Here is an 11,558-nt window from a genome sequence, read left to right as displayed (position 1 = left end):
AATTAATGTATTTCCTTACTCAGTGATATTTGGGACTTTCCACTATGTGTGCTCAGGCCTGTTTTTTGAGGTAGCCCTAAAAGGAAAACACAAACACACAGGGAACCCAAGCATGCAAATGCACTGACAGATTTGGTAAACAAGCAAACCAAATGGGAAAGGAAAAAAGGGAGCAGGAAAGAAAAGAGAGGACAGGAAAGGAGAAATAAAGAAGAAAAAAAAACCCGGGGGCACAGAGAAAGCCAGAGATAAAGGACAGTCTGAGAGCCTAAAACCTGAGGAGGATAAAGATATGAATGAGATAAGTGAAAAATATCTGGATGGTTAGGGTTGATCTAATCACAGCAGTGTTAAATGTTGGTCTTTCCCAGACTCCAGGGGGGAAAGGGAGAGAAGGATGAAATAGGAAAATAGAAAAGAGAAAACAAGGGGAAAAATTGTGGATGCATAAAAATTTAAAATATTTAGGATAGAAAAAATTGAAAAAAAAAACAATTAAAAAAAGCACAAAGAGAAGAATCTAGCTCTCCAGCGCAGATGGGCGTCGTTAGATGTAATTATTTTGGGTCTCCAGGGCCTGATTACTGATGCCCCGCCTTAGTGAATGCAGGGCGAAGAATGATGGCGCCTCAAGTCCCTCTCAGATCATGCGTTGACAGCCACTCTCTTGAGTCCAACCGTGCCATGGGCGGGTCAAATTATTTCGGTTTTCTAAGGTCCGCTAGGCCTTCAAATCGCTTTAATATTTCTGCCACCGCCAAAGTAACCTCTGGCAGCCAGACAGCTTTCTGGTCCGGGCTGTGCAGGGGGACTGTGAAGACAGGGCTTCCCTGGCTCCACCTGAGGTTACGAGCGGCTGGGGCTACAGGATTGCGAGGCTGCTGAGGGAATTGGATTTCTCTCCCTGCAGCCAGTGGCTGTGAATGGAGATTTTGTCTCTCTGCAGCACCTCTGGCTAAAGTCTCCCTGCAGTCTCTCCTCTTCCCCTTGGCTATGTACCTCCCTAGGAGCTGGTTCACGCCCAGTGTCTTGTACTGCTGACTCGCAGGCAGTGTGGCCATCTCCCATGCAGCACAGCCAGCTTGTGGGCAGCTCTCAAAATTCTGTGCCAACCTGCTCAGCCATGCTGCATGCTCGTGGCCCTGCACGGTGTTGTGCAGCCTCCCGACTTGCGCTCTATGTGGCCCGGGACTAAGTTTCTGAGCACTCTCTTTCCAGCTCCACCTTAAACTGGCACCCCTCCCTCAGTCTCCATCATTCCCTGTCTCACTCACAGTCATCCGTGGTGCTGATGTCAATTAGAGGTCAGTGTGCACACCACTACTCCTGGAGATTAGAAATCTGTGGCTTTTAAATCCTCGAAGTTTGATGTTTGCAGGCGTGCGGCAGTATCAGTGTTCCGTACTTCTCTGCCATCTTGCTGCTCTCCCCTAAAGATTTATTTTAAAAAATACACAAGTTCAACAAATTGCAATGTGATTCTATTTTCCATTCTCCCCCAGTAACTCCATGTTCTAGGAAAGTGCTTTTTAACTGAGGTCATTTTACCCACTGGGGACATTTGGCAAAGAATGGGATATCATTTTTATTGTCACAACCTGGGAGGGGTGGGGTGGAGAGTGCTACTGACATCTAATGAGTAGGAATCAGTGGTGCTGTTAAACATCCCTCAATGCACAAGACAACTCCAATAAGTTTGAGAAATCCTGGTCTAGTGGATATTATTAGCCCAATAGATGCTACAAATGAAAACTCAGGCTGAGTGAGATAAATCGCTCAAGGTCAAAGAGCTGAAAAGTGGTCCAGATAGGATTCAAGCCCAGACTGGTTGACTCTGGATCCAGTTCTTTGCTTAGAATATTGCAATGCTCCTGAGAATTGTTACCTCATTTGGATTTATTACAACTCTGGCATGATAGATATAGCCAATGTTAGAGATGGGGAGGCAAGTCTTCAAATCTTGGGTTGTTGGCTTCTTAATACATTTTAGCATTATGTCCTGTGGTGCCTGCATGCGTGCATGTGCACGCGCACGCACGCACACACACACACACACACACACACACACAGCACGGGGCATGATGGCAATGAGAGTTTGGTAGTTACCTGGGGCCCCCGAGAGGCCTGGAGGTGAGTGACAGCTGTGGCTAGGGTGGTAGTGGAGAGGGAAAAGAGGAAAGTCTATCTTTGCCAAGATAGTAGTCAGTTATGGGGAAGCAGCAAGCCCATTCCTCCAGTCTCCTGGCACCCACAAAAATGTCTTCAGTCCTTAATTCCAAAACCAGCCTCCAAGAGGAACCACATCTTGCACTGTAGAGCTCATAGAAGTGGCCCACTGATGTTCTTGAGAGAGATCATTGAGTGCATCAATAAAGAAAGAATTCTTGAGATGTTTTATAATGCATTTGAGTAAGTTTATTTAAGTAGCATGGAGACCGTACCTGTGGGCAGAAAGAGCTACACTTTTGCTGTATGAATCTGGTGGTCAAGGGGAAGGGGACGTGTAGGGAGTAATAGATAATAAATGTTTTCTTTGAATTTCTACTCATAAAAATACCTTCACAAGATTTCTATGGTGCTTATCATTCAGTTAGATATTAACTATAGGTGAGATTTACAGACAGTCATGAGACCCTTTAAGAATGTAGCAACCAACACGCATTTGATCCTTATCAAAACTATGCAGGCTGTAGGTCAGCCTTCTGGGGTAAAGGTGAACATATTTCTGCGTCTATCCCTTATCAGTGTAATCTAGCCCAAAGCTCTCATTTTACAGATAAGTCAAAATAAAGTCCAGAGAAAGGTCTGACTCACTGTCTTGAGGGAGGAAAAGGAATAGGAACACTGGAGTACCCTTTCATCTAGTGCAGAGCTCATGTCACTACATTCTCTGGAATCAGGCTTGCAAGCTAAGCAGGCACTTTCACATCAGGGCTGAGTGGAGGCCAATGCACCCTCTCACACCTCTGTACCTTTATTTCTCACCCAACAGGTTCTCTTAATACCCTGGAATTTGAGGATCCTGAAGCAGATATTGAAGTTTGAAAGTGGGGAGTATTAGAAAGAAAGAGTGCTAGAGACCCTCCCTCCTCCTCTTTTAATATCTCTTTTACACTGTGGTCCTGGGCTGTTAACTCTTCTCTACCCCATCTCCCAGCCTCGGGGCCTAGTTCTTACTCCCTCAGTGTCCTTGGCTTTGGTCAGTTTTTCCTTTCTAAGTCTCCTAAAGCTCAAAACCAAGAAACTTATCCTAAACATAATGTTTTCTATACCTCAGCTAGCCACTATGCATATTTCTGTTACCTGCCAAGCCCAATAGGCATCAGAGTTTGGGACTCCACTCTACCATGAGCCCTTATTCCCTAAGGCGGGGATTACAATTGATTGGTCCAGCCATGTATTTCCTGCTCACAGAGAAAACACCTAGTTTATTCTATATCAACAGTCCTTAAAAGGTGGTTCCTAAATCGACAATGTCACCACCATTTTGGGAACTTAGACATGCAAAATAACAGGCCCCACTCCAGACCTACAGAGTCAGAGATCTGGGTGTAAAGCCCAGCAATTTTAGTTTTAACCAGTATCCCAGATGATTCTGCTACATGCTAAATTTTAGAACTTCTGCCCTGTATGCTTATGCTAGCCTTAAAAAGAAGCTAAGTGTATCATATAGCAGTATTAGGAAGTAGGGCCACCGAGAACAGTTGTGCTTTACAAAACTCTGGATACCATCCTTCACATAGATATGAATAATGCCATACAGAGTTGTGCAGTGAGGACCTGCAAGTAAGTGTTCCTCCTTCTCCCATTAAAAGAAATTAACAAATAAAAAATAAGAATGAAATACCATATTTCCTATTAGTCTTCAAGGTGCTGTTCTGGAGCTGATTCTTATAGGCTGAAGCCCCTTGTGTGCATCTCTTCCCAACTGTGTCATCAATAATTTCATATTGGTAGCTTGAAATTGGCTAGAATGAAAGAGTTAACACCATGGAAATTGGGAAACAGTACAAATGAGTTTTTAAAAATTGAAGAGCCTGTTTATCCTTCTTGGTAAGGCCACCAAGTATAACTGTGTTAGTTATGTATGGCAATAATACCTCTCCAGTAAATCTGTCCAAAAATATTATGTCATCACAGTTCTTAGTGGCAAAAAGTTGACAACAAAGTGAATGCCCAGCAATAAGGAACAGTTGAAAAAACTACAGTATGTTCCTGACAGGGATTATCACCCATTCATTGAAAAGAAACCATTTCGGCTACATCAGATGCCTTGAAGGGGCTTTAATGAGATATTGCTGAAGGAAATATGCAGGAAAGTCTTTATGATATGATCTTATTTTGGAAAACAAACAATATGTGTATCTATGCATAAGAATATTTGGTTATGTGCAGGGAAAGATAGATAATAGCATCAACATGAATTATGAGAATATTGGGAAGGAGAATTCATAAAAAAAGACTTCAAAATATCCCTAATATTTATATGGTCAGATGTATAAAGTTAATGACAATTTACATATTCTGTAAATGTAAACTTATTTGGAAGAATATAATTAAAGCAACACAAAGTGGGGAGGTGGTAAGGTGATGATAAGGCATGGTGGTAGTATTGAGGATCCATGTGGGGTCACACTTACCCAAATGAAACAGTCCCTCAACCTTGGTAAGTAAGGATCAGGATTTAATAATCTTCAGCTCCTAGATGTCCAGTCCCAAGCTCTGGCTTTCCAACTTAATATACATGTCAACTGCTGAGCAACATATGGCACAGCCGGATTATTGGACAAATGAAAAGTGAGTCATAGACAGGTGGCCGACCAGTAACCAACTGTGCTGTTTCTGTTCTAACAGCAACAGTTCAAATGCTCTGTGTTTATGGGGATTTGACACCTTTCACTTGAGTGATAGCTCCCTTATCATTAGCTCTTTTCCTCCAATATCTAGTACATAACCTTGATTTCTAGTATCTAATCTTCTTTTCTTATTCCTTCCCCTCTCTCCATTTCCAATATTTCAATCCCAACTCTAGACTGAACCCATCCATTAGAGGCATTCCCTGAACTCCTTGTTTTACCCTGTACCTAATTTCTTTTCCATAGCTCTTATCATTATCTGAAATCATATTACACACTACTTATTTTCTTGTAAGTTGTCATTTTCCTTTCACTAAAATGTATGCTCCATAAGGGCCTGGACTTTAATTTTGTCCACTGATGCATCATCCCCTAGTAGAGTGCCTACTATATATGGGTGCTCAATTAATATTTGATGAATTACTGAATACATGAATACCACTTAGTCTTCATATTTCTCCTATGCCCTTAGGATATTATAATTTTTTTTTCACCAGGGAAACAGAATGTTCTAAAGAAATTTGTGTCACCTGGAGCCTTGAAGCAAGTTTCACTCTCCACACTCCTTCTAATAACTGTGCAGCCATGGTTCAGATCCTTAGTACAGGTTCTTTGTTTTGGAAGTTTTGTTTTGTTTTGATATCTGTGTGGTAAAATGCATTTAAAAATTATGCAGGAGATTTCCAAACACAGGCAAAAGTAGCTTTACCAATTATCAACATATGACCAATCTTGTTATCTACTCCTTTTATTAGTTTTTCATTGATTTAATTTTTGTACAATAAACCACATTATATAAAGTATAAAATTTGATGAGTTTGGTATATGAAATCATGGCTACAATCAATATAATGGGCATATTAATTACCATGAAAGTTAGAACAGTGCTTTCTAAACTGCAGGTTGCCACCCAATAGTCATTTGTGGAATCACTTCCAGGTGATTGATGTGAGACAAGTCTAGATATCCCTGGAGCCTTATTTTCTTCCCCTTTTCAGTAGATCAGTTGAGAGCTGGATATGCTATACTGAGCTAGCTGTGGAAAAACAAGGATTTTGGCTGATGTCGGCATTCTTGGCAGGAAAGGCTCTTCCTATGGCCCTTAGTACGTAAGACCTTGGCCCTGAGCATGCATACTCCCTAGCATTGTTACTGATCTGGGAGATCATTGATACATTTCTTGTTACTTTGAGAAACTAGGTGTCACCTTACCTCCTTTTCCCAGGGTGGAAGCACATCTTGTGCTCTCTTGTAATGCTCATAGTTGCACAAACAGCCTACTATCCAAGCTGGCCCCTCTTTGTTGGCCTTACTGCACACTTCTGTGACTGCCATATGCCATGGGACATCAGGAGACATCAGGAGACTATGTGTGCTCTTCTACTTCTCAGCCTACTTGTAAGTTTCCCCCCAATAAACCCCATGTTGTATCTGCATCATGTAGTATGTCTGTCAAAAGGTGGCTTCCTAAATATTACCAACACAGACTGTTGATGAAACCAAGCTGAGTTTATTGCTTACTAGGGTGAAGAACACCACCTATGCAAAGCTTTGGCAAAGATGTCTTAGAGGGAGGGAAGGCAAAGTTAGAACTTGAGAACTGGAAGTTTGGTTTGAGGTAAATCCTTTTTTTTTTTAATGTTTATTTATTTTTGAGAGAGAGAGAGAGAGAGAGAGAGAGAGAGAGAGAGAGAGAGAGAGAGAAAGCATGCATGAGTGGAGGGGGTAGAAAGATAAGGAGACACAGAATCAAAAGCAGACCCCAGGCTCTGAGCTGTCCGCACAGAGCCCATCGCAAGGCTTGAACTCATGAGCCATGAGATCAAGACCTGAGCCGAAGTTGGATGCTGAACCGACCGAGCCACCCAGGCACCCCAAGGTAGGTCTTTTAATGCAGGGACTTGATTAGAATTAGGTAACGAGCATAATACCACAGTCCAGGATTGATGGAAACAGCAAGACAAGGATTTTGAAGTGAGGGATTAAAAGACTCTTAGGGCATTTTCAACTCTCTTTTGATGCTTTAAGTGTTGGAGTTTTCAGGATTCTCCTGTAATAGAATATTTGCTTGAGCAGGGGAGCCCTGGAAAAGTAAAGTCATGCTAACGAATACCATAGAATAGCAAAGTCATATTTGTGCAGACAATAAGGTGTAGTTTTAGTTTTCAGTGTCCAGGCTAAGTGTGGGAACAGAAGGTTTTGATTCTCAGGTGTTGACAGTATATGTCCACAAACCCCTTTACTATCATAGTAAATAAACTATAAAATGAAACTAAATAAACAAGAATTGCATGTAGTAAGGTTCAATACTCTTTTGTGGAAACTTTATTTCAGTTATATATATGCATGCGTGAAATTAGTCTTAAAGTAAAATGTATTTCTCACAATGGGTCTGGATCCAGAAATGTCTGAAAGCCATTGCCTTAGATGTTGATAGACCCCTAAAGGTGATAATGCCCTCTTTCACCCAGTTTGCACTGCTCTAATCTAACCTTCTATGCTAATAATAGAGAAATGTCTGGCTTTGTTAGGAAGGAATATATAATCTGAGCATAAAACAGAGGCCTTATTCAGGTAGACTAAGGGTTGAGTGGGAACTTTGAATCCATAGTGTTGTCTGCCATTTCAGCAGAGAGCTGAAAGAAGGCATATTGCTACTGCAGCACAAACATGCAAGCTAGACAGGAATGACAACATCCTATGTGAGCATTGTTAGTGTCTAAAATAAATCCTTAAGAAGGCCAAGGTTCCAATTTGACTGAGACAATCTACTTTGTCAGGGGAATAGATAAGATGACTCCTGGGGCCTCTACCATTGAGAGGATATTATGATTCTTGAGCGGATCCTACAACAGAAGCAGGCAATTAACCCAAGATGTTATCTGGCTAACACCTCCTAGCACCTAATCTTGAGGTAGAATAATAAATGCAAAACAGTGGACAATGAAGAGGTTCCATTCTCTAGTGGGTCATCCACTTCTCTGAGGAAATTCTGCCAATTGAGGGCTTTAGAAGGCTGGAGGTTTTGGAAGGGATATTACCCTCCCTCCTTATCAGGCCTAAAATTCCTCAGAGGGTCCTATTCCTTAGGATAAAGCACTATCTTCTACATTTAAGATGTAAGAGGTAAATTCTCCTTTGGCTCAAAATTTCAGTCTTCCACATTTTTTTCTTATCAAAAAGAGGCTTAGGTTAGAAAGAAAGGGAGAAACATTGCAACACTACTACCTCAGTGGGAACTGACACAGTTTATTTAGGAATTCATTTAGCAAACAAGGGTTAAGATTAATTGGGCCCTGGATGTCCCTGGTTTTGAAGGTTTCATGGTCTGAAGCAGACTTGTAAACAGGTAAATAATATCCCGTGTCTGAGAGTTGCAGAAAGAGCCTAGGCTGAAGACACACATACTTGGGAAGGAATCACATTTCTTCCTTCTTATTGGTATCATCTTAGGCCATGCAGCTGAGCTTTGGATTTCTCTTCTGTAAACTAATAAGAACAAAACTAATTTTACAAAATTAAGGCTATAGCCATGGGAGACTGATACAAGTAAAGAAAATTTTATAGAGGCAAGTGAACAAAGGAATCATCGCCAGTTATGAGAGTCATGAGGAAGTATGAATAGGGTTTTATCTCAAAATATGCCAGTGCAATGGGGTCCTTTTACAATTAGCTGGGCGTTTTCTTGTTCTTGTTCTTGTTGTTTTAACACAAAGGGGTGAGGGAGTTTCTCAACTGTGGCTGCTTTCTTAGAGCCCAGGGTTCAAAGTTTGATGTTTTCAAGCATTCAACATAGTCCATGGTAGGCATTCAGCAAGCGTTTCTTTCTTTTCCTTCCTCCAACAGAAGGATGTACAAAGTGGTATGGGGGTTCAGAGAAGGGCATGACAGATTTACTTTGCTTCAGAAAACTGGATTAGACAAAGGATCCTGAATCTTAGAGGATGAATGGTAGTTTTCCAGAAAGAAGGGAAAAAAGAAAGCTTTCCAGATAGTGCTAATAGAGAAGGGCTTACAAGAGGTTTGCATATTCAGAGACAAGTTGTAACTTCGACGTGTTATAAAGAATAATTGGACATGAGGTAGGTTTGAGCCAAATTGTAAAAACATTTGAAAAGCCATTTAGTGCTTACTATTTCAGGAAAACAATCCAGGAATTTATGACTCTATCAAGATGAGGTTCCATTTTATGAGACTACTGTGTAAGGGATGGAAGCAGGGAGACCAGTTAGGAGGGTAGTACATGATTCATAGAGGACCAAGGCCTGACCCAGAGCAGTGGATGTCAAGAAGAGGACTGATCAAAAACACAGTAAATAGAATTTACTACATAGATTATCTATCTGTGGGGAAGGGCAGCATGGAGGTGAGGGAGAAGGTAGAATAGTAGAGAATGATAATGTTAATAACAAATAGACCAATATTTCTAGTGCTTACAATGCCCTACATGGTTCTAAGAGCTCTCTACTTATCTCTTTTAATCCACACAGTTATATGAGGTAAGTGCTTTCTCCCCTCCATTTCATATGAAGAAATACCTTGCTGAAGTTTGTAGGTAATAAGTGGTGAAGCCAGAATTCAACCCCAGGCAATCTGAGTGCAAAGATTGAATTTTGGATGAGTGTATGCATAGTGTTGCCATTTACTATAATCAAAGGATATAGGAGGGGGGTCAGATTTATGGTGAAAGTATTTTAGTTTGAAAGGTTGATACTGAGCATAGCAGGCAGTTGATTAAATGGGTTTGGAGCTCCAGAGAAAGATAGGGCCAGAGCTGGAGACTTGAAAGGTATCAAAATTCAAGTATGGGCTCATTAGGGGCCTCAGGCCTGCCTTAAGTGAATGGGATGCACAAAAGCAGGGGTGGGGAGTTAGAAGGAGGGGGATAGTGAAACAAACAAGGGGAAGCAGCGGCTTAAAGACAAATTTGAACTTTAAGATTTCATACACAAGCCTGAGATTTGGAGAGAGCTTGTATAATTCAAGCCCATTGGTACAGCTGGAGGTGTTCTGCAGCACCACATGCCTGGGAATTTTTAGAATTCATGAACATGTGATAAGGATGGATCTCTGGTAGGCTGTAGAAAGCACCCACCTTCCCAAGAAAAAGATATCGACATGCTAATCCCTGGAACCTGTGACTGTTACTTTCTATGGTAAAATAAACAAATAAAATGGAACAATGCTACCTTATATGGTTAAATAAATTTAAAAATTTAATTGCAGATATAAGTAAATTAAAGATCTTGAAATGGGGATATTATCCTAGATTATCCAAATTGGCCCTGAATGTGGTCACATGTCGTAGAGGGAGGTAGTAGGAAATCTTACATAAACAAAGAAAAGGTGAAGTGATAGAACAGATAGAACAGAAAGACATTTGAAGATGCTGGCCTTGAAGACTGGAGTGATGTGGCTACAAGCCAAGGAATGCCAAAAGCCGCCGGAAGCTGGAAAAGACAAGAAACGGATTCTCCCCTAAAGCAGCCAGAGAATACCTGAAAATACCTCGATTTCAGGCAGTTTTATCTTTCAGAACTGTGAGATAATGAATTTCTGTTGTTTTAAGCCACTACGTTTATGGAAATGTCTGAAAGCAGCAACAAGAAACTAATATAGTGCCTCCTCAAAGCCATCCCTACTTAACATAGTTGTTGACCCAGTAATCCCTAATTCTAAACAGGTGTCAAGCCTCATTTGTCACATATTAGACATGGTACTCTTGTTAGGTACTTCGGCCAATTTTTCTTAGAACACATGAAATAGGAAGACCATCAACTTCATGGAGAATGAAAGGGGAAGGTGTTTATAGAAAAGCCCTATCCAAAACTAACCTCCAAACCCCCCAAATGTTGACACATGATTACTTCAAATTTGGCAGCTCCTCTGACTGGATTAGATTTCAAGGAATCATATAAGCCACCTCCCTGTCTTTGCCTGTATGCAGCCAAGATCCTGAAATTTAAGCGTATTTAGTTTCCAGCAGACACTTGGCCTACTGGCTGGCATGTCTACCCAGGAGAGAGAACTATCATTCCAGAAGTTGCGAGAATACTACATCTTAGGAGAAAATGGCTGGAGAAAGCATATATGGAGATCGGATTGGATTGTGTTGTTATTAACAGAAATGCTGTTAAGACAGCTATCAGTAGTTCTTCCTCAAGTGTTAGACTGGAAAATAACTTCTGTGAGAAAGATTGGGACAGAACCCTGAACACATTTTAGCCAGCCTGTAAAGTCAGAAGGGCTTCATAAAATTGCCCCCCATCCCCCGCAACTCCAGAATCCTAACGAATTATGCAGAAAAACTTAGTATACCTATGCGAATTTTGAAACCAACGTAACAACGTAATGCTGGGTGAGCAAAATCCTGAAATTTCCAGCTATGGAAGAGAACGTAGAGATCACCCAGCCTAAGCCTTTAAGTGCATAGATGGGAAAATCCAGCAGATTTTTCAACCCAACTTTAAATTATTTCAATATTTGCTTTGTAGTCTTGCTTCTGTGTCCATAGTGTTTTTCTGGGTGAGGTGCTGATTCATGGTAATGAAAACATACTTACAAACGCATTCCCAGTAGACAGGACGACCACGAGCCTTCCCCTGCCTGCCTCAGGGCACAAACTAAAATTCCTCCTGCAGCTTTAGACTCGTCATCGGGATCTGGGACAGGAGCAACCAGGAAATTAGCGGAACCTTGAGG

General features: G+C 41.2%; 1 long non-coding RNA gene across 1 annotated transcript; it reads right to left on the bottom strand.

Moving 5' to 3' along the window:
* Nucleotides 1-8,085: 8,085 nt before the first annotated feature.
* Nucleotides 8,086-11,536, bottom strand: LOC115283253. Its single transcript, XR_003904970.1, has 2 exons — nt 11,419-11,536; nt 8,086-8,345 (listed from the first exon to the last, which is right to left on the bottom strand). It is a non-coding gene; the product is annotated as an uncharacterized LOC115283253 (long non-coding RNA).
* Nucleotides 11,537-11,558: the final 22 nt, after the last annotated feature.

The sequence above is a fragment of the Suricata suricatta genome, chromosome X, assembly GCF_006229205.1.
Source record: "Suricata suricatta isolate VVHF042 chromosome X, meerkat_22Aug2017_6uvM2_HiC, whole genome shotgun sequence".
NCBI lineage: Eukaryota > Metazoa > Chordata > Mammalia > Carnivora > Herpestidae > Suricata > Suricata suricatta.
Note: the sequence above shows the minus strand (reverse complement) of the source record. Positions and strands in the feature narration are given on the sequence as shown.